Raw genomic sequence first — 23226 nt, 5'->3', positions numbered from 1 at the left:
GTAGGGGGTCTTGCTGGGGGTAGTCTTTTAGGGTTTAGGTAGTGCAGTGGTGTTTGTGCAGTGTAGGGGGTCATGCTGTGGGTAGATTTAGGGTTTAGGGTAATGCAGTGGTGTTTGGATAGTGTAGGGGGTTGTGCTGCAGGTAGTGTTTTAGGGTTTAGGGCAGTGCCGTGGTGTTTGTGTAGTCTAGGGGGTCATGCTGGGGGTAGTGTTTAGGGTTTAGGCCAGTGCATTGCAGTGGTGTTTGGGTAATGTAGGGGGTCGCGCCAGGGGTATTGTTTTAGGGGTTAGGGCAGTACAGAGGTGTATCGGTTTTGTAGGGGGTTGTACTGGGGGTAGTGTTTTAGCGTTTAGTGTAGTGCAGTGGTGTTTGGGTAGTGTAGGGGGTCAAGTTGGGGTAGTGTTTTAGGGTTTAGGGTAGTGCGCTAGTGTTTGTGTAGTGTAGGGGGTCAAGCTGGGGGTAGTGTTTTAGGATTTAGGGTAGTGCAATGGTGTTTGTGTAGTGTAGGGGGTCATGCCGGGGGTAAATTTAGGTTGTAGGGTAATGCAGAGTTTTTGGGTAGTGTAAGGGGTCGTGCTGCAGGTAGTGTTTTAGGGTTTAGGGAAGTGCAGTGGTGTTTGTGTAGTGTAGGGGGTCATTCTGGGGGTAGTGCTTTAGGGTTTAGGGCAGTGCAGTGGTGTTTGGGTAGTGTAGGGGGTCGTGCTGGGGGTAGTGTATTAGGGTTTAGGGCAGTGCAGTGGTGTTTGTGTACTGGAGGGTGGCGTGTCGGGGTAGTGTTTTAGGGTTTAGAGCAGTGCAGTGGTGTTTGGGTGTTGTAGGGGGTCACACTGGGGTTAGTGTTTTATGGTTTAGGGTAGTGCAGTGGTGATTGTGTAGTGTAGGGGGACGTGCTTGGGTAGTGTTTTAGGTTTTAGGGTAGTGCAGTGGTGTTTGTGTAGTGTAGGGGGTTGTACTGGGGGTAGATTTATAGTTTAGGATAGAGCAGTGGTGTTTGAGTTATGTAGGGGGTCATGCTGGGTGTAGGGTTTTAGGGTTTAGGGCAGTGCAGTGGTGTTTGGGTAGTGTATGGGGATCGTGCTGATGTAAGTGTTATAGTGTTTTAGGACAGTGCAGAGGTGTTTGTGTAGTGTAGGGGGTCGTGCTGGGGGTAGTGTTTTAGAGTTTAGGGTAGTGCAGTGGTGTTTGTGTAGTGTAGGGGGTTGTTCTGGTGGTAGTGTTTTAGGGTTTAGGGTAGAGCAGTGGCGTTTGGGTAGTGTAGGGGGAAGTTCTGGGGGTAGTGTGTTAGGGTTTAGGGTAGAGCAGTGGTGTTCAAATAGTGTAGGGGTTTGTGCTGGGGGTAGTGTTTAAGGGTTTAGGGTAGTGCTGTGGTGTTTGTGTAATGTAGGTGGTCGTGCTGGGATAGTGTTTTGGGGTAGTGCTGTGGTGTTTGTGTAGTATAGGGGGTAGAGTTTTAGGGTTTAGGATATTGCCAAAGTATAGGGGGTCATGCTGGTGGTAGTGTGTTAGGGCTTAGGGTAGTGCAGTGGTGGTTGTGTAGTATAGGGGTTCGTGCTGAGGTAGTGTTTTAGGGTTTAGGATAGTGCAGTGGTGTTTGTGTAGTGTAGGGGGCCATGCTGGGTTAGATTTAGGGATTAGGGTAGTGCAGTTGTGTTTGGGTAGTATAGGGGGTAGAGTTTTAGGGTTTAGGATATTGCCAAAGTATAGGGGGTCATGCTGGTGGTAGTGTGTTAGGGCTTAGGGTAGTGCTTTGGTGTTTGTGTAATATAGGGGTCATGCTGGGGTAGTGTTTTGGGGTTTAGGGTAGTGCTGTGGTGTTTGTGTAGTATAGGGGGTAGAGTTTTAGGGTTTAGGATATTGCCAAAGTATAGGGGGTCATGCTGGGGGTAGTGTGTTAGGGCTTAGGGTAGTGCAGTGCTGTTGGTGTAGTGTAGGGGGTCATGTTTTAGGGTTTAGGGTAGTGCAGAGGAGTTTGGGTGGTGTAGGGGGTCATGCTGGGGGTAGTGTTTTTGGGTTTAGGGTAGGGCAGTTCTGTTTGGGTAGTGAAGGGGGTCGTGCTGGTGGAAGTGTTTTAGGGTTTAGGGTAGTACAGTGGTTTTTGTGTAGTGTGGAGGGTCGTGCTTGGGATAGTGTTTTAGGGTTTAGGGTAGTGCAATGGTGTTTGTGTAGTGTACAGGTTCATGCTGGGGGTAGTGTTTTAGGGCTTAGGGTAGTGCTGTGGTGGTTGTGTAGTATAGGGGTTCGTGCTGAGGTAGTGTTTTAGGGTTTAGGATAGTGCAGTGGTGTTTGTGTAATGTAGGGGGCCATGCTGGGTTAGATTTAGGGGTTAGGGTAGTGCAGTTGTGTTTGGGTAGTATAGGCGGTACTGCTGGGGATTGTTTCAGGGTTTAGGGTAGCGCAGTGGTGTTTGTGGCGTATAGGGGGTCATGCTGGGGGTAGTGTTTTAGGGTTTCGGGTAGTGTAGTGGTGTTTGGGTAGTGCAGTGGGTCATGCTGGTGGTAGTGTTTTAGGGTTTAGGGTAGTGCAGTGTGTTTTGGAAGTGTGGGGGTCAAGCTGGGGGTAGTCTTTTAGGGTTTAGGGAAGTGCAGTAGGGTAGTGCAGTGGTGATTGCGTAGTGTAGGGGGTCATGCTGGGAGTAGGGTTTTAGGGTTTAGGGTAGTGCCGTGGTGTTTGTGTGGTATAGGGGGTTAGGCTGGGGTAAGTGTTTTAGGGTTTAGGGTAGTGGAGTTGTGTTTGGGTAGATTAGGGGATCATGCTGGGGATAGTGTGTTAATGTTTAGGGTAGTGCAGTGTTGTTTGTGTGGTGTAGGGGTTCATGCTGGGATAAGTGTTTTAGGGTTTAGGGTAGTGCAGTGGTGTTTGGGTAGAGTAGGGGTCATGCTGGGGGTAGTGTTTAGGGTTTAGGGCAGTGCAGTAGTGTTTGGGTAGTGTAGGGGGTCATGCTGGGGGTAGTGTTTTAGGGTTTATGGCAGTGCAGTGGTGTCTGTGTAGTGTAGGAGGTCTTGCTAGGGGTAGTGTTTCAGGTTTTAGGGTAGTGCAGTGGTGTTTGTGTAGTGTAGGGGGTCGCACCGGGGGTTTTGTTTTAGGGATTAGGGCAGTACAGTGGTGTTTGGGTAGTGTAGGGGGTCGTGCTGGGGGTAGTGTATTAGGGTTTAGGGCAGTGCAGTGGTGTTTGTGTACTGGAGGGTGGCGTGTCGCGATAGTGTTTTAGGGTTTAGAGCAGTGCAGTGGTGTTTGGGTGTTGTAGGGGGTCACACTGGGGTTAGTGTTTTATGGTTTAGGGTAGTGCAGTGGTGATTGTTTAGTGTAGGGGGACGTGCTTGGGTAGTGTTTTAGGTTTTAGGGGAGTGCAGTGGTGTTTGTGTAGTGTAGGGGGTTGTACTGGGGGTAGATTTATAGTTTAGGATAGAGTAGTGGTGTTTGGGTTATGTAGGGGGTCATGCTGGGTGTAGGGTTTTAGGGTTTAGGGCAGTGCAGTGGTGTTTGGGTAGTGTATGGGGATCGTGCTGATGGAAGTGTTATAGTGTTTTAGGACAGTGCAGAGGTGTTTGTGTAGTGTAGGGGGTCGTGCTGGGGGTAGTGTTTTAGAGTTCAGGGTAGTGCAGTGGTGTTTGTGTAGTGTAGGGGGTTGTTCTGGTGGTAGTGTTTTAGGGTTTAGGGTAGAGCAGTGGCGTTTGGGTAGTGTAGGGGGTAGTTCTGGGGGTAGTGTTTTAGGGTTTAGGGTAGAGCAGTGGTGTTCATATAGTGTAGGGGTTTGTGCTGGGGTAGTGTTTAAGGGTTCAGGGTAGTGCTGTGGTGTTTGTGTAATGTAGGTGGTCGTGCTGGGATAGTGTTTTGGGGTAGTGCTGTGGTGTTTGTGTAGTATAGGGGGTAGAGTTTTAGGGTTTAGGATATTGCCAAAGTATAGGGGGTCATGCTGGTGGTAGTGTGTTAGGGCTTAGGGTAGTTCAGTGCTGTTTGTGTAGTGTAGGGGGTAATGTTTTAGGGTTTAGGGTAGTTCAGAGGAGTTTGGGTGGTGTAGGGGGTCATGCTGGGGGTAGTGTTTTTGGGTTTAGGGTAGGGCAGTTCTGTTTGGGTAGTTAAGGGGGTCGTGCTGGTGGAAGTGTTTTAGGGTTTAGGGTAGTACAGTGGTTTTTGTGTAATGTGGAGGGTCGTGCTTGGGATAGTGTTTTAGGGTTTAGGGTAGTGCAGTGGTGTTTGTGTAGTGTACGGGTTCATGCTGGGGATAGTGTTTTAGGGCTTAGGGTAGTGCAGTGGTGGTTGTGTAGTATAGGGGTTCGTGCTGAGGTAGTGTTTTAGGGTTTAGGATAGTGCAGTGGTGTTTGTGTAGTGTAGGGGGCCATGCTGGGTTAGATTTAGGGGTTAGGGTAGTGCAGTTGTGTTTGGGTAGTATAGGCGGTACTGCTGGGGATTGTTTCAGGGTTTAGGGTAGCGCAGTGGTGTTTGTGGCGTATAGGGAGTCATGCTGGGGGTAGTGTTTTAGGGTTTCGGGTAGTGTAGTGGTGTTTGGGTAGTGCAGTGGGTCATGCTGGTGGTAGTGTTTTAGGGTTTAGGGTAGTGCAGTGTGTTTTGGAAGTGTGGGGGTCAAGCTGGGGGTAGTCTTTTAGGGTTTAGGGTAGTGCAGTAGGGTAGTGCAGTGGTGATTGCGTAGTGTAGGGGGTCATGCTGGGAGTAGGGTTTTAGGGTTTAGGGTAGTGCCGTGGTGTTTGTGTGGTATAGGGGGTTAGGCTGGGGTAAGTGTTTTAGGGTTTAGGGTAGTGGAGTTGTGTTTGGGTAGATTAGGGGATCGTGCTGGGGATAGTGTTTTAGTGTTTAGGGTAGTGCAGTGTTGTTTGTGTGGTGTAGGGGGTCATGCTGGGATAAGTGTTTTATGGTTTAGGGTAGTGCAGTGGTGTTTGGGTAGAGTAGGGGTCATGCTGGGGTTAGTGTTTAGGGTTTAGGGCAGTGCAGTAGTGTTTGGGTAGTGTAGGGGGTCATGTTGGGGGTAGTGTTTTAGGGTTTATGGCAGTGCAGTGGTGTCTGTGTAGTGTAGGAGGTCTTGCTAGGGGTAGTGTTTCAGGTTTTAGGGTAGTGCAGTGGTGTTTGTGTAGTGTAGGGGGTCGCACCGGGGGTATTGTTTTAGGGATTAGGGCAGTACAGTGGTGTTTGGGTATTGTAGGGGGTTGTGCTGGGGGAAGTGTTTTAGGGTTTAGGGCAGTGCAGTGGTGTTTGTGTACTGTAGGGTGGTGTGCCGGGGTAGTGTTTAGAATTTAGGTCAGTGCAGAGGTGTTTGTGTAGTGTAGGGGGTCATGCTGGGGTAGTGTTTTGGGGTTTAGGGTAGTGCTGTGGTGTTTGTGTAGTATAGGGGGTAGAGTTGTAGGGTTTAGGACATTGCCAAAGTATAGGGGGTCATGCTGGGGGTAGTGTGTTAGGGCTTAGGATAGTGCAGTGCTGTTTGTGTATTGTAGGGGGTCATGTTTTAGGGTTTAGGCTAGTACAGTGGTTTTTGTGTAGTGTAGGGGGTCGTGCTTGGGATAGTGTTTTAGGGTTTAGGGTAGTGCAGTGATGTTTGTGTAGTGTACGGGTTCATGCTGGGGGTAGTGTTTTAGGGCTTAGGGTAGTGCAGTGGTGGTTGTGTAGTATAGGGGTTCGTGCTGAGGTAGCGTTTTAGGGTTTAGGGTAGTGCAGTGGTTTTTGGGTAGTATAGGCGGTACTGCTGGGGATTGTCTTAGGGTTTAGGGTAGCGCAGTGGTGTTTGTGGCGTATAGGGGTCATGCTGGGGGTAGTGTTTTAGGGTTTCGGGTAGTGTAGTGGTGTTTGGGTAGTGCAGTGGGTCATGCTGGGGGTAGTGTTTTAGGGTTTAGGGTAGTGCAGTAGGGTAGTGCAGTGGTGATTACGTAGTGTAGGGGGTCATGCTGGGAGTAGGGTTTTAGGGTTTAGGGTAGTGCCGTGGTGTTTGTGTGGTATAGGGGGTTAGGCTGGGGTGAGTTTTTTAGGGTTTAGGGTAGTGGAGTTGTGTTTGGGTAGATTAGAGGATCGTGCTGAGGATAGTGTTTTAGTGTTTAGGGTAGTGCAGTGTTGTTTGTGTGGTGTAGGGGGTCATGCTGGGATAAGTGTTTTAGGGTTTAGGGTAGTGCAGTGGTGTTTGGGTAGTGTAGGGGGTCATGCTGGGGGTAGTGTTTAGGGTTTAGGGCAGTGCAGTAGTGTTTGGGTAGTGTAGGGGGTCATGCTGGGGGTAGTGTTTCAGGGTTTAGGGCAGCACAGTGGTGTTTGTGTAGTGAAGGGGGTCATGCTGTGGGTAGATTTATGGTTCATGGTAATGCAGTGGTGTTTCGGTAGTGTAGGAGGTCGTGCTGTAGGTAGTGTTTTAGGGTTTAGGGCAGTGCAGTGGTGTTTTTGTAGTGTAGGGGGTCACGCCAGGGGTATTGTTTTAGCGATTAGGGCAGTGCAGTGGTATTGTAGGGGGTTGTGCTGCTTGGGGTAGTGCTTTAGCGTTTAGGGTAGTGCAGTGGTGTTTGGGTAGTGTAGGGGGATGTACTGTGGGTAGATGTATAGTTTAGGAAAGAGCAGTGGTGTTTGGGTAGTGGTTCATCCTGGTGTAGTGTTTTAGGGTGTAGGGTATTGCAGTGATGTTTGGCTAGTGTAGGGGGTCATGCTGGGGTAGTGTTTTAGGGTTTAGGGTAGTGCAGTGGTGTTTGAATAGTGTAGGGGGTCGTGTTGGGGGTAGTGTTTTGGGGTTTAGGGCAGTGCATTGCAGTGGTGTTTGGGTAATGTAGGGGGTCGTGCTGGGGGTAGTGTTTTAGGGTTTACAGAAGGACAGTGGTGTCTGTGTAGTGTAAAAGGTCTTCCTGGGGATTGTGTTTCAGGGTTTAGGGTAGTGCAGTGGTGTTTGGTAGTATAGGGGTTTGTGTGGGGGTAGATTTAGGGTTCAGGGAAGTGCAGTGGTGTTCGGCGAGTGTAGGGGTCATGCTGGTAGTAGCGTTTTAGGGTTTAGGGTAGTGCAGTGGTATTTGTGTAGTGTAGGGGGTAGTGTTTTAGGTTTTAGGGTAGTGCCGTGGTGTTTGTGTAGTGTAGGGGATCGTACTGGGGTAGTGTTTTAGGGTAATGCAGTGATGTTTGTGTAGTGTAGGGGGTCTTGCTGGGGGTAGTCTTTTAGGGTTTAGGTAGTGCAGTGGTGTTTGTGCAGTGTAGGGGGTCATGCTGTGGGTAGATTTAGGGTTTAGGGTAATGCAGTGGTGTTTGGATAGTGTAGGGGGTTGTGCTGCAGGTAGTGTTTTAGGGTTTAGGGCAGTGCCGTGGTGTTTGTGTAGTCTAGGGGGTCATGCTGGGGGTAGTGTTTAGGGTTTAGGGCAGTGCATTGCAGTGGTGTTTGGGTAATGTAGGGGGTCACGCCAGGGGTATTGTTTTAGCGATTAGGGCAGTGCCGTGGTATTGTAGGGGGTTGTGCTGCTTGGGGTAGTGCTTTAGCGTTTAGGGTAGTGCAGTGGTGTTTGGGTAGTGTAGGGGGATGTACTGTGGGTAGATGTATAGTTTAGGAAAGAGCAGTGGTGTTTGGGTTGTGTAGGGGGTCGTGCTGGGTGTAGGGTTTAAGGGTTTAGGGCAGTGCAGTGGTGTTTGGGTAGTGTAGGGGGATCGTGCTGATGGAAGTGTTATAGAGTTTAGGGCAGTGCAGTGGTGTTTGGGTAGTGTAGGGGGTTGTGCTAGGGGTAGTGTTTTAGGGCAGTGCAGAGTTGTTTTTGTAGTGTAGGCGGTCGTGCTGGGGGTAGTGTTTTAGAGTTTAGGGTAGTGAAGTGGTGTTTGTGTAGTGTAGGGGGTTGGTCTGGTGGTAGTGTTTTAGAGTTTAGGGTAGAGCAGTGGCGTTTGGGTAGTGTAGGGGGTAGTTCTGTGGGTAGTGTGTTATGGTTTAGGGTAGTGCTGTGGTGTTTGTGTAGTATAGGGGGAGAGTTTTAGGGTTTAGGATAGTGCCAAAGTGTAGGGGGTCATGCTGGGGGTAGTGTGTTAGGGCTCTGGGTAGTACAGTGCTGTTTGTGTAGTGTAGACGGTCATGTTTTAGGGTTTAGGGTAGTGCAGAGGTGTTTGGGTGGTGTAGGCGGTCATGCTGGTGGTAGTGTTTTTGAGTTTAGGGTAGTGCAGTTTTGTTTGGGTAGGGAAGGGGGTCCTGCTGGTGGTAGTGTTTTAGGGTTTAGGGTAGTACAGTGGTGTTTGTGTAGTGTAGGGGGTCGTGCTCGGGATAGTGTTTTAGGGTTTAGCGTAATGCAGTGGTGTTTGTGCAGTGTAGGGGTTCATGCTGGGGGTAGTGCTTTAGGGCTTAGGGTAGTGCAGTGGTGATTGTGTAGTATAGGGGTTCGTGCTCAGGTAGTGTTTTAGGGTTTAGGGTAATGCAGTGGTGTTTTGGTAGTGTAGAGGGTCATGCTAGGGTAGTGTTTTAGGGTTTAGGGTAGCACAGTAGTGTTTGTGTAGTGTAGGGGGCCATGCTGAGTTAGATTTAGGGTTTAGGGCAGTGCAGTGGTGTTTGGGTATTGTAGGGGGTTGTGCTTGGGGTAGTGTTTTAGCGTTTAGGGTAGTGCAGTGGTGTTTGGGTAGTGTAGGGGGATGTACTGTGGGTAGATGTATAGTTTAGGAAAGAGCAGTGGTGTTTGGGTTGTGTAGGGGGTCGTGCTGGGTGTAGGGTTTAAGGGTTTAGGGCAGTGCAGTGGTGTTTGGGTAGTGTAGGGGGATCGTGCTGATGGAAGTGTTATAGAGTTTAGGGCAGTGCAGTGGTGTTTGGGTAGTGTAGGGGGTTGTTCTAGGGGTAGTGTTTTAAGGCAGTGCAGAGTTGTTTTTGTAGTGTAGGCGGTCGTGCTGGGGGTAGTGTTTTAGAGTTTAGGGTAGTGAAGTGGTGTTTGTGTAGTGTAGGGGGTTGGTCTGGTGGTAGTGTTTTAGGGTTTAGGGTAGAGCAGTGGCGTTTGGGTAGTGTAGGGGGTAGTTCTGTGGGTAGTGTGTTAGGGTTTAGGGTAGTGCTGTGGTGTTTGTGTAGTATAGGGGGAGAGTTTTAGGGTTTAGGATAGTGCCAAAGTGTAGGGGGTCATGCTGGGGGTAGTGTGTTAGGGCTTTGGGTAGTACAGTGCTGTTTGTGTAGTGTAGACGGTCATGTTTTAGGGTTTAGGGCAGTGCAGAGGTGTTTGGGTGGTGTAGGCGGTCATGCTGGTGGTAGTGTTTTTGAGTTTAGGGTAGTGCAGTTTTGTTTGGGTAGGGAAGGGGGTCCTGCTGGTGGTAGTGTTTTAGGGTTTAGGGTAGTACATTGGTGTTTGTGTAGTGTAGGGGGTCGTGCTCGGGATAGTGTTTTAGGGTTTAGCGTAGTGCAGTGGTGTTTGTGCAGTGTAGGGGTTCATGCTGGGGGTAGTGTTTTAGGGCTTAGGGTAGTGCAGTGGTGATTGTGTAGTATAGGGGTTCGTGCTCAGGTAGTGTTTTAGGGTTTAGGGTAGTGCAGTGGTGTTTTGGTAGTGTAGAGGGTCATACTAGGGTAGTGTTTTAGGGTTTAGGGTAGCACAGTGGTGTTTGTGTAGTGTAGGGGCAGTGCTGGGTTAGATTTAGGGTTTAGGGTAGTGCAGTGGTGTTTGGGTAGTATAGGCGGTACTGCTGGGGATTGTTTTAGGGTTTAGGGTAGCGCAGTGGTGTTTGTGGAGTGTAGGGGGTCATGCTGGGGGTAGTGTTTTAGGGTTTCGGGTAGTGTAGTGGTGTTTGGGTAGTGCAGTGGGTCATGCTGGGGGTAGTGTTTTAGGGTTTAGGGTAGTGCAGTGGTCTTTGGGTAGTGTGGGGGTCATGCTGGGGGTAGTCTTTTAGGGTTTAGGGTAGTGCAGTAGGGTAGTGCAGTGGTGTTTGTGTAGTGTAGGGGTCATGCTGGGGGTAGGGTTTTAGGGTTTAGGGTAGTGCCGTGGTGTTTGTGTGGTATAGGGGGTTAGGCTGGGGTAACTGTTTTAGGGTTTAGGGTAGTGGAGTGGTGTTTGGGTAGTATAGGGGATCGTGCTGGGTTAAGTGTTTTAGGGTTTAGGGTAGAGCAGTGGTGTTTGGGTAGTGTAGGGGGTCGTCCTGGGGGTAGTGTTTTAGGGTTTATGGCAGCACAGTGGTGTTTGTGTAGTGTAGGGGGTCATGCTGTGGGTAGATGTAGGGTTTATGGTAATGCAGTGGTGTTTGTGTAGTGTAGGGGGTCATGCTTTGGATAGTGTTTAGGGTTTAGGGCAGTGCAGTGGTGTTTGTGTAGTGTAGGGGGTCGTGCTGGGGTTGTGTTTTAGGGTTTAGGGCAATGCAGTGGTTTTTGTGTAGTGTAGGGGGTCGCACCAAGGGTATTGTTTTAGTGATTAGGGCAGTGCAGTGGTGTTTGGGTACTGTAGGGGTTGTGCTGGGGGTAGTGTTTAAGGGTTTAGGGCAGTGCAGTGGTGTTTGGGTAGTGTAGGGGGATCGTGCTGATGGAAGTGTTATAGAGTTTAGGGCAGTGCAGTGGTGTTTGGGTAGTGTAAGGGGTTGTGCTAGGGGTAGTGTTTTAGGGCAGTGCAGAGTTGTTTTTGTAGTGTAGGCGGTCGTGCTGGGGGTAGTGTTTTAGAGTTTAGGGTAGTGAAGTGGTGTTTTTGTAGTGTAGGGGGTTGGTCTGGTGGTAGTGTTTTAGAGTTTAGGGTAGAGCAGTGGCGTTTGGGTAGTGTAGGGGGTAGTTCTGTGGGTAGTGTGTTATGGTTTAGGGTAGTGCTGTGGTGTTTGTGTAGTATAGGGGGAGAGTTTTAGGGTTTAGGATAGTGCCAAAGTGTAGGGGGTCATGCTGGGGGTAGTGTGTTAGGGCTTTGGGTAGTACAGTGCTGTTTGTGTAGTGTAGACGGTCATGTTTTAGGGTTTAGGGTAGTGCAGAGGTGTTTGGGTGGTGTAGGCGGTCATGCTGGTGGTAGTGTTTTTGAGTTTAGGGTAGTGCAGTTTTGTTTGGGTAGGGAAGGGGGTCCTGCTGGTGGTAGTGTTTTAGGGTTTAGGGTAGTACAGTGGTGTTTGTGTAGTGTAGGGGGTCGTGCTCGGGATAGTGTTTTAGGGTTTAGCGTAGTGCAGTGGTGTTTGTGCAGTGTAGGGGTTCATGCTGGGGGTAGTGCTTTAGGGCTTAGGGTAGTGCAGTGGTGATTGTGTAGTATAGGGGTTCGTGCTCAGGTAGTGTTTTAGGGTTTAGGGTAGTGCAGTGGTGTTTTGGTAGTGTAGAGGGTCATGCTAGGGTAGTGTTTTAGGGTTTAGGGTAGCACAGTAGTGTTTGTGTAGTGTAGGGGGCCATGCTGAGTTAGATTTAGGGTTTAGGGCAGTGCAGTGGTGTTTGGGTATTGTAGGGGGTTGTGCTTGGGGTAGTGTTTTAGCGTTTAGGGTAGTGCAGTCGTGTTTGGGTAGTGTAGGGGGATGTACTGTGGGTAGATGTATAGTTTAGGAAAGAGCAGTGGTGTTTGGGTTGTGTAGGGGGTCGTGCTGGGTGTAGGGTTTAAGGGTTTAGGGCAGTGCAGTGGTGTTTGGGTAGTGTAGGGGGATCGTGCTGATGGAAGTGTTATAGAGTTTAGGGCAGTGCAGTGGTGTTTGGGTAGTGTAGGGGGTTGTTCTAGGGGTAGTGTTTTAAGGCAGTGCAGAGTTGTTTTTGTAGTGTAGGCGGTCGTGCTGGGGGTAGTGTTTTAGAGTTTAGGGTAGTGAAGTGGTGTTTGTGTAGTGTAGGGGGTTGGTATGGTGGTAGTGTTTTAGGGTTTAGGGTAGAGCAGTGGCGTTTGGGTAGTGTAGGGGGTAGTTCTGTGAGTAGTGTGTTAGGGTTTAGGGTAGTGCTGTGGTGTTTGTGTAGTATAGGGGGAGAGTTTTAGGGTTTAGTATAGTGCCAAAGTGTAGGGGGTCATGCTGGGGGTAGTGTGTTAGGGCTTTGGGTAGTACAGTGCTGTTTGTGTAGTGTAGACGGTCATGTTTTAGGGTTCATGGTAATGCGGTGGTGTTTCGGTAGTGTAGGAGGTCGTGCTGTAGGTAGTGTTTTAGGGTTTAGGGCAGTGCAGTGGTTTTTATGTAGTGTAGGGGGTCATGCTGGGGTAGTGTTGTAGGGTTTAGGGCAATGCAGTGGTGTTTTTGTAGTGTAGGGGGTCACGCCAGGGGTATTGTTTTAGCGATTAGGGCAGTGCCGTGGTATTGTAGGGGGTTGTGCTGCTTGGGGTAGTGCTTTAGCGTTTAGGGTAGTGCAGTGGTGTTTGGGTAGTGTAGGGGGATGTACTGTGGGTAGATGTATAGTTTAGGAAAGAGCAGTGGTGTTTGGGTTGTGTAGGGGGTCGTGCTGGGTGTAGGGTTTAAGGGTTTAGGGCAGTGCAGTGGTGTTTGGGTAGTGTAGGGGGATCGTGCTGATGGAAGTGTTATAGAGTTTAGGGCAGTGCAGTGGTGTTTGGGTAGTGTAGGGGGTTGTGCTAGGGGTAGTGTTTTAGGGCAGTGCAGAGTTGTTTTTGTAGTGTAGGCGGTCGTGCTGGGGGTAGTGTTTTAGAGTTTAGGGTAGTGAAGTGGTGTTTGTGTAGTGTAGGGGGTTGGTCTGGTGGTAGTGTTTTAGAGTTTAGGGTAGAGCAGTGGCGTTTGGGTAGTGTAGGGGGTAGTTCTGTGGGTAGTGTGTTATGGTTTAGGGTAGTGCTGTGGTGTTTGTGTAGTATAGGGGGAGAGTTTTAGGGTTTAGGATAGTGCCAAAGTGTAGGGGGTCATGCTGGGGGTAGTGTGTTAGGGCTTTGGGTAGTACAGTGCTGTTTGTGTAGTGTAGACGGTCATGTTTTAGGGTTTAGGGTAGTGCAGAGGTGTTTGGGTGGTGTAGGCGGTCATGCTGGTGGTAGTGTTTTTGAGTTTAGGGTAGTGCAGTTTTGTTTGGGTAGGGAAGGGGGTCCTGCTGGTGGTAGTGTTTTAGGGTTTAGGGTAGTACAGTGGTGTTTGTGTAGTGTAGGGGGTCGTGCTCGGGATAGTGTTTTAGGGTTTAGCGTAATGCAGTGGTGTTTGTGCAGTGTAGGGGTTCATGCTGGGGGTAGTGCTTTAGGGCTTAGGGTAGTGCAGTGGTGATTGTGTAGTATAGGGGTTCGTGCTCAGGTAATGTTTTAGGGTTTAGGGTAATGCAGTGGTGTTTTGGTAGTGTAGAGGGTCATGCTAGGGTAGTGTTTTAGGGTTTAGGGTAGCACAGTAGTGTTTGTGTAGTGTAGGGGGCCATGCTGAGTTAGATTTAGGGTTTAGGGCAGTGCAGTGGTGTTTGGGTATTGTAGGGGGTTGTGCTTGGGGTAGTGTTTTAGCGTTTAGGGTAGTGCAGTGGTGTTTGGGTAGTGTAGGGGGATGTACTGTGGGTAGATGTATAGTTTAGGAAAGAGCAGTGGTGTTTGGGTTGTGTAGGGGGTCGTGCTGGGTGTAGGGTTTAAGGGTTTAGGGCAGTGCAGTGGTGTTTGGGTAGTGTAGGGGGATCGTGCTGATGGAAGTGTTATAGAGTTTAGGGCAGTGCAGTGGTGTTTGGGTAGTGTAGGGGGTTGTTCTAGGGGTAGTGTTTTAAGGCAGTGCAGAGTTGTTTTTGTAGTGTAGGCGGTCGTGCTGGGGGTAGTGTTTTAGAGTTTAGGGTAGTGAAGTGGTGTTTGTGTAGTGTAGGGGGTTGGTCTGGTGGTAGTGTTTTAGGGTTTAGGGTAGAGCAGTGGCGTTTGGGTAGTGTAGGGGGTAGTTCTGTGGGTAGTGTGTTAGGGTTTAGGGTAGTGCTGTGGTGTTTGTGTAGTATAGGGGGAGAGTTTTAGGGTTTAGGATAGTGCCAAAGTGTAGGGGGTCATGCTGGGGGTAGTGTGTTAGGGCTTTGGGTAGTACAGTGCTGTTTGTGTAGTGTAGACGGTCATGTTTTAGGGTTTAGGGCAGTGCAGAGGTGTTTGGGTGGTGTAGGCGGTCATGCTGGTGGTAGTGTTTTTGAGTTTAGGGTAGTGCAGTTTTGTTTGGGTAGGGAAGGGGGTCCTGCTGGTGGTAGTGTTTTAGGGTTTAGGGTAGTACATTGATGTTTGTGTAGTGTAGGGGGTCGTGCTCGGGATAGTGTTTTAGGGTTTAGCGTAGTGCAGTGGTGTTTGTGCAGTGTAGGGGTTCATGCTGGGGGTAGTGTTTTAGGGCTTAGGGTAGTGCAGTGGTGATTGTGTAGTATAGGGGTTCGTGCTCAGGTAGTGTTTTAGGGTTTAGGGTAGTGCAGTGGTGTTTTGGTAGTGTAGAGGGTCATACTAGGGTAGTGTTTTAGGGTTTAGGGTAGCACAGTGGTGTTTGTGTAGTGTAGGGGCAGTGCTGGGTTAGATTTAGGGTTTAGGGTAGTGCAGTGGTGTTTGGGTAGTATAGGCGGTACTGCTGGGGATTGTTTTAGGGTTTAGGGTAGCGCAGTGGTGTTTGTGGAGTGTAGGGGGTCATGCTGGGGGTAGTGTTTTAGGGTTTCGGGTAGTGTAGTGGTGTTTGGGTAGTGCAGTGGGTCATGCTGGGGGTAGTGTTTTAGGGTTTAGGGTAGTGCAGTGGTCTTTGGCTAGTGTGGGGGTCATGCTGGGGGTAGTCTTTTAGGGTTTAGGGTAGTGCAGTAGGGTAGTGCAGTGGTGTTTGTGTAGTGTAGGGGTCATGCTGGGGGTAGGGTTTTAGGGTTTAGGGTAGTGCCGTGGTGTTTGTGTGGTATAGGGGGTTAGGCTGGGGTAACTGTTTTAGGGTTTAGGGTAGTGGAGTGGTGTTTGGGTAGTATAGGGGATCGTGCTGGGTTAAGTGTTTTAGGGTTTAGGGTAGAGCAGTGGTGTTTGGGTAGTGTAGGGGGTCGTCCTGGGGGTAGTGTTTTAGGGTTTATGGCAGCACAGTGGTGTTTGTGTAGTGTAGGGGGTCATGCTGTGGGTAGATGTAGGGTTTATGGTAATGCAGTGGTGTTTGTGTAGTGTAGGGGGTCATGCTTTGGATAGTGTTTAGGGTTTAGGGCAGTGCAGTGGTGTTTGTGTAGTGTAGGGGGTCGTGCTGGGGTTGTGTTTTAGGGTTTAGGGCAATGCAGTGGTTTTTGTGTAGTGTAGGGGGTCGCACCAAGGGTATTGTTTTAGTGATTAGGGCAGTGCAGTGGTGTTTGGGTACTGTAGGGGTTGTGCTGGGGGTAGTGTTTAAGGGTTTAGGGCAGTGCAGTGGTGTTTGGGTAGTGTAGGGGGATCGTGCTGATGGAAGTGTTATAGAGTTTAGGGCAGTGCAGTGGTGTTTGGGTAGTGTAAGGGGTTGTGCTAGGGGTAGTGTTTTAGGGCAGTGCAGAGTTGTTTTTGTAGTGTAGGCGGTCGTGCTGGGGGTAGTGTTTTAGAGTTTAGGGTAGTGAAGTGGTGTTTTTGTAGTGTAGGGGGTTGGTCTGGTGGTAGTGTTTTAGAGTTTAGGGTAGAGCAGTGGCGTTTGGGTAGTGTAGGGGGTAGTTCTGTGGGTAGTGTGTTATGGTTTAGGGTAGTGCTGTGGTGTTTGTGTAGTATAGGGGGAGAGTTTTAGGGTTTAGGATAGTGCCAAAGTGTAGGGGGTCATGCTGGGGGTAGTGTGTTAGGGCTTTGGGTAGTACAGTGCTGTTTGTGTAGTGTAGACGGTCATGTTTTAGGGTTTAGGGTAGTGCAGAGGTGTTTGGGTGGTGTAGGCGGTCATGCTGGTGGTAGTGTTTTTGAGTTTAGGGTAGTGCAGTTTTGTTTGGGTAGGGAAGGGGGTCCTGCTGGTGGTAGTGTTTTAGGGTTTAGGGTAGTACAGTGGTGTTTGTGTAGTGTAGGGGGTCGTGCTCGGGATAGTGTTTTAGGGTTTAGCGTAGTGCAGTGGTGTTTGTGCAGTATAGGGGTTCATGCTGGGGGTAGTGCTTTAGGGCTTAGGGTAGTGCAGTGGTGATTGTGTAGTATAGGGGTTCGTGCTCAGGTAGTGTTTTAGGGTTTAGGGAAGTGCAGTGGTGTTTTGGTAGTGTAGAGGGTCATGCTAGGGTAGTGTTTTAGGGTTTAGGGTAGCACAGTAGTGTTTGTGTAGTGTAGGGGGCCATGCTGAGTTAGATTTAGGGTTTAGGGTAGTGCAGTCGTGTTTGGGTAGTGTAGGGGGATGTACTGTGGGTAGATGTATAGTTTAGGAAAGAGCAGTGGTGTTTGGGTTGTGTAGGGGGTCGTGCTGGGTGTAGGGTTTAAGGGTTTAGGGCAGTGCAGTGGTGTTTGGGTAGTGTAGGGGGATCGTGCTGATGGAAGTGTTATAGAGTTTAGGGCAGTGCAGTGGTGTTTGGGTAGTGTAGGGGGTTGTTCTAGGGGTAGTGTTTTAAGGCAGTGCAGAGTTGTTTTTGTAGTGTAGGCGGTCGTGCTGGGGGTAGTGTTTTAGAGTTTAGGGTAGTGAAGTGGTGTTTGTGTAGTGTAGGGGGTTGGTATGGTGGTAGTGTTTTAGGGTTTAGGGTAGAGCAGTGGCGTTTGGGTAGTGTAGGGGGTAGTTCTGTGGGTAGTGTGTTAGGGTTTAGGGTAGTGCTGTGGTGTTTGTGTAGTATAGGGGGAGAGTTTTAGGGTTTAGGATAGTGCCAAAGTGTAGGGGGTCATGCTGGGGGTAGTGTGTTAGGGCTTTGGGTAGTACAGTGCTGTTTGTGTAGTGTAGACGGTCATGTTTTAGGGTTTAGGGTAGTGCAGAGGTGTTTGGGTGGTGTAGGCGGTCATGCTGGTGGGAGTGTTTTTGAGTTTAGGGTAGTGCAGTTTTGTTTGGGTAGGGAAGGGGGTCCTGCTGGTGGTAGTGTTTTAGGGTTTAGGGTAGTACATTGGTGTTTGTGTAGTGTAGGGGGTCGTGCTCGGGATAGTGTTTTAGGGTTTAGCGTAGTGCAGTGGTGTTTGTGCAGTGTAGGGGTTCATGCTGGGGGTAGTGTTTTAGGGCTAAGGGTAGTGCAGTGGTGATTGTGTAGTATAGGGGTTCGTGCTCAGGTAGTGTTTTAGGGTTTAGGGTAGTGCAGTGGTGTTTTGGTAGTGTAGAGGGTCATGCTAGGGTAGTGTTTTAGGGTTTAGGGTAGCACAGTGGTGTTTGTGTAGTGTAGGGGCAATGCTGGGTTAGATTTAGGGTTTAGGGTAGTGCAGTGGTGTTTGGGTAGTATAGGCGGTACTGCTGGGGATTGTTTTAGGGTTTAGGGTAGCGCAGTGGTGTTTGTGGAGTGTAGGGGGTCATGCTGGGGGTAGTGTTTTAGGGTTTCGGATAGTGTAGTGGTGTTTGGGTAGTGCAGTGGGTCATGCTGGGGGTAGTGTTTTAGGGTTTAGGGTAGTACAGTGGTGTTTGTGTAGTGTAGGGGGTCGTGCTCGGCATAGTGTTTTAGGGTTTAGGGTAGTACAGTGGTGTTTGTGTAGTGTAGGGGTTCATGCTGGGGGTAGTGTTTTAGGGCTTAGGGTAGTGCAGTGGTGATTGTGTAGTATAGGGGTTCGTGCTCCGGTAGTGTTTTAGGGTTTAGGGTAGTGCAGTGGTGTTTTGGTAGTGTAGGGGGTCATGCTAGGGTAGTGTTTTAGGGTTTAGGGTAGCACAGTGGTGTTTGTGTAGTGTAGGGGGCCATGCTGGGTTAGATTTAGGGTTTAGGGTAGTGCAGTGGTGTTTGGGTAGTATAGGCGGTACTGCTGGGGATTGTTTTAGGGTTTAGGGTAGCGCAGTGGTGTTTGTGGAGTGTAGGGGGTCATGCTGGGGGTAGTGTTTTAGGGTTTCGGGTAGTGTAGTGGTGTTTGGGTAGTGCAGTGGGTCATGCTGGGGGTAGTGTTTTAGGGTTTAGGGTAGTGCAGTGGTGTTTGTGTAGTGTGGGGGTCATGCTTGGGGTAGTCTTTTAGGGTTTAGGGTAGTGCAGTGGTGTTTGCGTAGTGTGTTGGTCATGCTGGGGGTAGGGTTTTAGGTTTTAGGGTAGTGCCCTGGTGTTTGTGTGGTATAGGGGGTTAGGCTGGGGTAAGTGTTTTAGGGTTTACGGTAGTGGAGTGGTGTTTGGGTAGTATAGGGGATCGTGCTGGGGTAAGTGTTTTAGGGTTTAGGGTAGTGCAGTGGTGTTTGGGTAGTGTAGGGGGTCGTCCTGGGGGTAGTGTTTTAGGGTTTATGGCAGCACAGTGGTGTTTGTGTAGTGTAGGGGGTCATGCTGTGGGTAGATTTAGGATTTATGGTAATGCAGTGGTGTTTGGGTAGTGTAGGGGCCTTGCTGTAGGTAGTGTTTTTGGGTTTAGGGCAGTGCAGTGGTGTTTGTGTAGTGTAGGGGGTCATGCTTTGGATAGTGTTTAGGGTTTAGGGCAGTGCAGTGGTGTTTGTGTAGTGTAGGGGGTCGTGCTGGGGTTGTGTTTATGGTTTAGGGCAATGCAGTGGTGTTTGTGTAATGTAGGGGGTCGCACAAAGGGTATTGTTTTAGTGATTAGGGCAGTGCAGTGGTGTTTGGGTATTGTAGGGGTTGTGCTGGGGGTAGTGTTTTAGCGTTTAGGGTAGTGCAGTGGTATTTGGGTAGTGTAGGGGGTCATGCTGTGGGTAGATATAGGGTTTAGGGTAGTGCAGTGGTGTTTGTGTAGTGTAAGGGGTCACGCCGTTGGTAGTGTTTTAGGGTTTAGGGTAGTGCAGTGGTGTTTTTGTAGAATTGGGGGTCGTGCTGGGGATAGTGCTTTAGGGTTTAGGGCAGTGCAGTTGTGTTTGTGTAGTGTAGGGGGTCGTGATGCAGGTAGTGTTTTAGGGCTTAGGGTAGTGCAGTGGTGATTGTGTAGTATAGGGGTTCGTGCTCAGGTAGTGTTTTAGGGTTTAGGGTAGTGAAGTGGTGTTTTGGTGGTGTAGAGGGTCATGCTAGGGTAGTGTTTTAGGGTTTAGGGTAGCACAGTGGTGTTTGTGTAGTGTAGGGGGCCATGCTGGGTTAGATTTAGGGTTTAGGGTAGTGCAGTGGTGTTTGGGTAGTATAGGCGGTACTTCTGGGGATTGTTTTAGTGTTTAGGGTAGCGCAGTGGTGTTTATGGAGTGTAGGGGGTCATGCTGGGGGTAGTGTTTTAGGGTTTCGGGTAGTGTAGTGGTGTTTGGGTAGTGCAGTGGGTCATGCTGGGGTTAGTGTTTTAGGGTTTAGGGTAGTGCAGTGGTGTTTGGGTAGTTTGGGGGTCATGCTGGGGGTAGTCTTTTAGGGTTTAGGGTAGTGCAGTAGGGTAGTGCAGTGGTGTTTGCGTAGTGTAGGGGTCATGCTGGGGGTAGGGTTTTAGGGTTTAGGGTAGTGCCGTGGTGTTTGTGTGGTATAGGGGGTTAGGCTGGGGTAAGTTTTTTAGGGTTTAGGGTAGAGCAGTGGTGTTTGGGTAGTGTAGGGGGTCGTCCTGGGGGTAGTGTTTTAGGGTTTATGGCAGCACAGTGGTGTTTGTGTAGTGTAGGGGGTCATGCTGTGGGTAGATTTAGGGTTTATGGTAATGCAGTGGTGTTTGGGTAGTGTAGGGGGCCTTGCTGTAGGTAGTGTTTTAGGGTTTAGGGCAGTGCAGTGGTGTTTGTGTAGTGTAGGGGGTCATGCTTTGGATAGTGTTTAGGTTTTAGGGCAGTGCAGTGGTGTTTGTGTAGTGTAGGGGGTCGTGCTGGGGTTGTGTTTTAGGGTTTAGGGCAATGCAATGGTGTTTGTGTAGTGTAGGGGTTGTGCTGGGGGTAGTGTTTTAGCGTTTAGGGTAGTGCAGTAGTATTTGGGTAGTGTAGGGGGTCATGCTGTGGGTAGATATAGGGTTTAGGGTAGTGCAGTGGTGTTTGTGTAGTGTAAGGGGTCACGCCGGTGGTAGTGTTTTAGGGTTTAGGGTAGTGCAGTGGTGTTTTTGTAGAATTGGGGGTCGTGCTGGGGATAGTGCTTTAGGGTTTAGGGCAGTGCAGTTGTGTTTGTGTAGTGTAGGGGGTCGTGATGCAGGTAGTGTTTTAGGGTTTAGGGCAGAGCAGTGGTGTTTGTGTAGTGTAGGGGGTAGTGTTTTATGTTTTTGGGTAGTGCTGTGGTGTTTGTGTAGTGTAGGGGGTCGCGCCTGGGGTATTGTTTTAGGGATTAGGGTAGTACAGTGCTGTTTGTGTAGTATAGGCGGTCATGTTTTAGGGTTTAGGGTAGTGCAGAGGTGTTTGGGTGGTGTAGGCGGTCATGCTGGGGGTAGTGTTTTTGGGTTTAGGGTAGTGCAGTTTTGTTTGGGTAGGGAAGGGAGTCGTGCTGGTGGTAGTGTTTTAGGGTTTAGGGTAGTACAGTGGTGTTTGTGTAGTGTAGGGGGTCGTGCTCGGGATAGTGTTTTAGGGTTTAGGGTAGTGCAGTGGTGTTTGTGTAGTGTAGGGGTTTATGTTGGGGGTAGTGTTTTAGGGCTTAGGGTAGTGCAGTGGTGATTGTGTAGTATAGGGGTTCGTGCTCAGGTAGTGTTTTAGGGTTTAGGGTAGTGCAGTGGTGTTTTGGTAGTGTAGAGGGTCATGCTAGGGTAGTGTTTTAGGGTTTAGGGTAGCACAGTGGTGTTTGTGTAGTGTAGGGGGGCCATGCTGGGTTAGATTTAGGGTTTAGGGTGGTGCAGTGGTGTTGGGTAGTATAGGCGGTACTGCTGGGGATTGTTTTAGGGTTTAGGGTAGCGCAGTGGTGTTTGTGGAGTGTAGGGGGTCATGCTGGGGGTAGTGTTTTAGGGTTTCGGGTAGTGTAGTGGTATTTGGGTAGTGCAGTGGGTCATGCTAGGGGTAGTGTTTTAGGGTTTAGGGTAGTGCAGTGGTGTTTGGGTAGTGTGGGTGTCATGCTTGGGGTAGTCTTTTAGGGTTTAGGGTAGTGCAGTAGGGTAGTGCAGTGGTGTTTGCGTAGTGTGTTGGTCATGCTGGGGGTAGGGTTTTAGGGTTTAGAGTAGTGCAGTGGTGTTTGTGTGGTATAGGGGGTTAGGCTGGGGTAAGTGTTTTAGGGTTTAGGGTAGTGGAGTGGTGTTTGGGTAGTATAGGGGATCATGCTGGGGTAAGTGTTTTAGGGTTTAGGGTAGTGCAGTGGTGTTTGGGTAGTGTAGGGGGTCGTCCTGGGGGTAGTGTTTTAGGGTTTATGGCAGCACAGTGGTGTTTGTGTAGTGTAGGGGGGTCATGCTGTGGGTAGATTTGGGGTTTATGGTAATGCAGTGGTGTTTGGGTAGTGTAGGGGGCCTTGCTGTAGGTAGTGTTTTAGGGTTTAGGGCAGTGCAGTGGTGTTTGTGTAGTGTAGGGGGTCATGCTTTGGATAGTGTTTAGGGTTTAGGGCAGTGCAGTGGTGTTTGTGTAGTGTAGGGGGTCGTGCTGGGGTTGTGTTTTAGGGTTTAGGGCAATGCAGTGGTGTTTGTGTAATGTAGGGGGTCGCACCAAGGGTATTGTTTTAGTGATTAGGGCAGTGCAGTGGTGTTTCGGTATTGTAGGGGTTGTGCTGGGGGTAGTGTTTTAGCGTTTAGGGTAGTGCAGTGGTATTTGGGTAGTGTAGGGGGTCATGCTGTGGGTAGATATAGGGTTTAGGGTAGTGCAGTGGTGTTTGTGTAGTGTAAGGGGTCACGCCGGTGGTAGTGTTTTAGGGTTTAGGGTAGTGCAGTGGTGTTTTTGTAGAATTGGGGGTCGTGCTGGGGATAGTGCTTTAGGGTTTAGGGCAGTTGTGTTTGTGTAGTGTAGGGGGTCGTGATGCAGGTAGTGTTTTAGGGTTTAGGGCAGAGCAGTGGTGCTTGTGTAGTGTAGGGGGTAGTGTTTTACATTTTTGGGTAGTGCCGTAGTATTTGTGTAGTGTAGGGGGTCGCGCCAGGGGTATTGTTTTAGGGATTAGGGCAGTGCAGTGGTGTTTGGGTATTGTAGGGGGTTGTGCTGGGGGTAGTGTTTTAGCATTTAGGGTAGTGCAGTGGTGTTTGGGTAGTGTAGAGGGTCATGCTGCGGGTACTGTTTTCGGGTTTAGGGTAGTGTACTGGTGTTTGTGTAGAGTAGGGGGTCAAGCTGGGGATAGTGTTTTAGGATTTAGGGTAGTGCAGTGGTGTTTGTGTAGTGTAGGGGGTCATGCTGGTGGTAGATTTAGGTTTTAAGGTAATGCAGTGGTTTTTGGGTAGTGTAGGGGGTCGTGCTGCAGGTAGTGTTTTAAGATTTAGGGAAGTGCAGTGGTATTTGTGTAGTGCAGGGGGTCTTGCTGTAGGTAGTGTTTTAGGATTTAGGGCAGTGCAGTGGTGTTTGGGTAGTGTAGTGGTTCGTGCTGGGGGTAGTGCTTTAGGGTTTAGGGCAGTGCAGTGGTGTTTGTGTACTGTAGGGTGGCGTGCCGGGTAGTGTTTTAGGGTTTAGGGCAGTACAGTGGTGTTTGGGTGTTGTACGGGTTTGTGCTGGGGGTAGTGTTTTAGGGATGAGGGTAGTGCAGTAGTCTTTGTGTAGTGTAGGGGGTTGTACTGGGGTAGATTTATGGGTTAGGATAGAGCAGTGGTGTTTGGGTTGTGTAGGGGGTCGTTCTGGGTGTAGGGTTGTAGGGTTTAGGGCAGTGCAGTGGTGTTTGGGTAGTGTAGGGGGATTATGCTGGTGGAAGTGTAATAGTGTTTAGGGCAGTGCAGTGGTGTTTGGGAGGTGTAGGGTGTTGTGCTGGGGTAGTGTTTTAGGGCAGTGCAGAGGTGTTTGTGTAGTGTAGGTGGTCGTGCTGGGGGTAGTGTTTTAGAGTTTAGGGTAGTGCAGTGGTGTTTGTGTAGTATAGGGGGTTGTTCTGGTGGTAGTGTTTCAGGGTTTAGGGTAGAGCAGTGGCGTTTGGGTTGTGTTGGTGGTAGTTCTGGGGGTAGAGTTTTAGGGTTTAGGGTAGTGCAGTGGTGTTCATTTAGTGTAGGGGTTTGTGCTGGGGGTAGTGTTTAAGTGTTTAGGGTAGTGTTGTGGTGTTTGTGTAATTTAGGGGGTCGTGCTGGGGTAGTGTTTTAGGGTTTAGGGTAGTGCTGTGGTGTTTGTGTAGTATAGGGGGTAGAGTTTTAGGGTTTAAGGTAGTGCCATAGTGTAGGGGGTCATGCTGGGGTAGTGTTTCAGGGCTTAGGGAGTGCAGGGCTGTTTGTGTAGTATATGGGTTCATGTTTTAGGGTTTAGGGTAGTGCATATGTGTTTGGGTGGTGTAGGGGGCCACGCTGGGGGTAGTATTTTTGGGTTTAGGGTAGTACAGTGGTGTTTGTGTAGTGTAGGGGTCGTGCTTGGGGTAGCGTTTTAGGGTTTAGGGTAGTGCAGTGGTGTTTGTGTAGTGTAGGAATTCCTGCTGAGGGTAGTGTTTTAGGGCTTAGGGTAGTGCAGTTGTGTTTGTGTAGTATAGGGGTTCGTGATGAGGTAGTGTTTTAGGGTTTAGGGTAGTGCAGTGGTGTTTTGGTAGT

The sequence above is a fragment of the Triturus cristatus genome, chromosome 1_1 (assembly GCF_964204655.1).
Source record: "Triturus cristatus chromosome 1_1, aTriCri1.1, whole genome shotgun sequence".
Classification (NCBI taxonomy): domain Eukaryota; kingdom Metazoa; phylum Chordata; class Amphibia; order Caudata; family Salamandridae; genus Triturus; species Triturus cristatus.
This window is presented reverse-complemented; position numbering follows the sequence as displayed.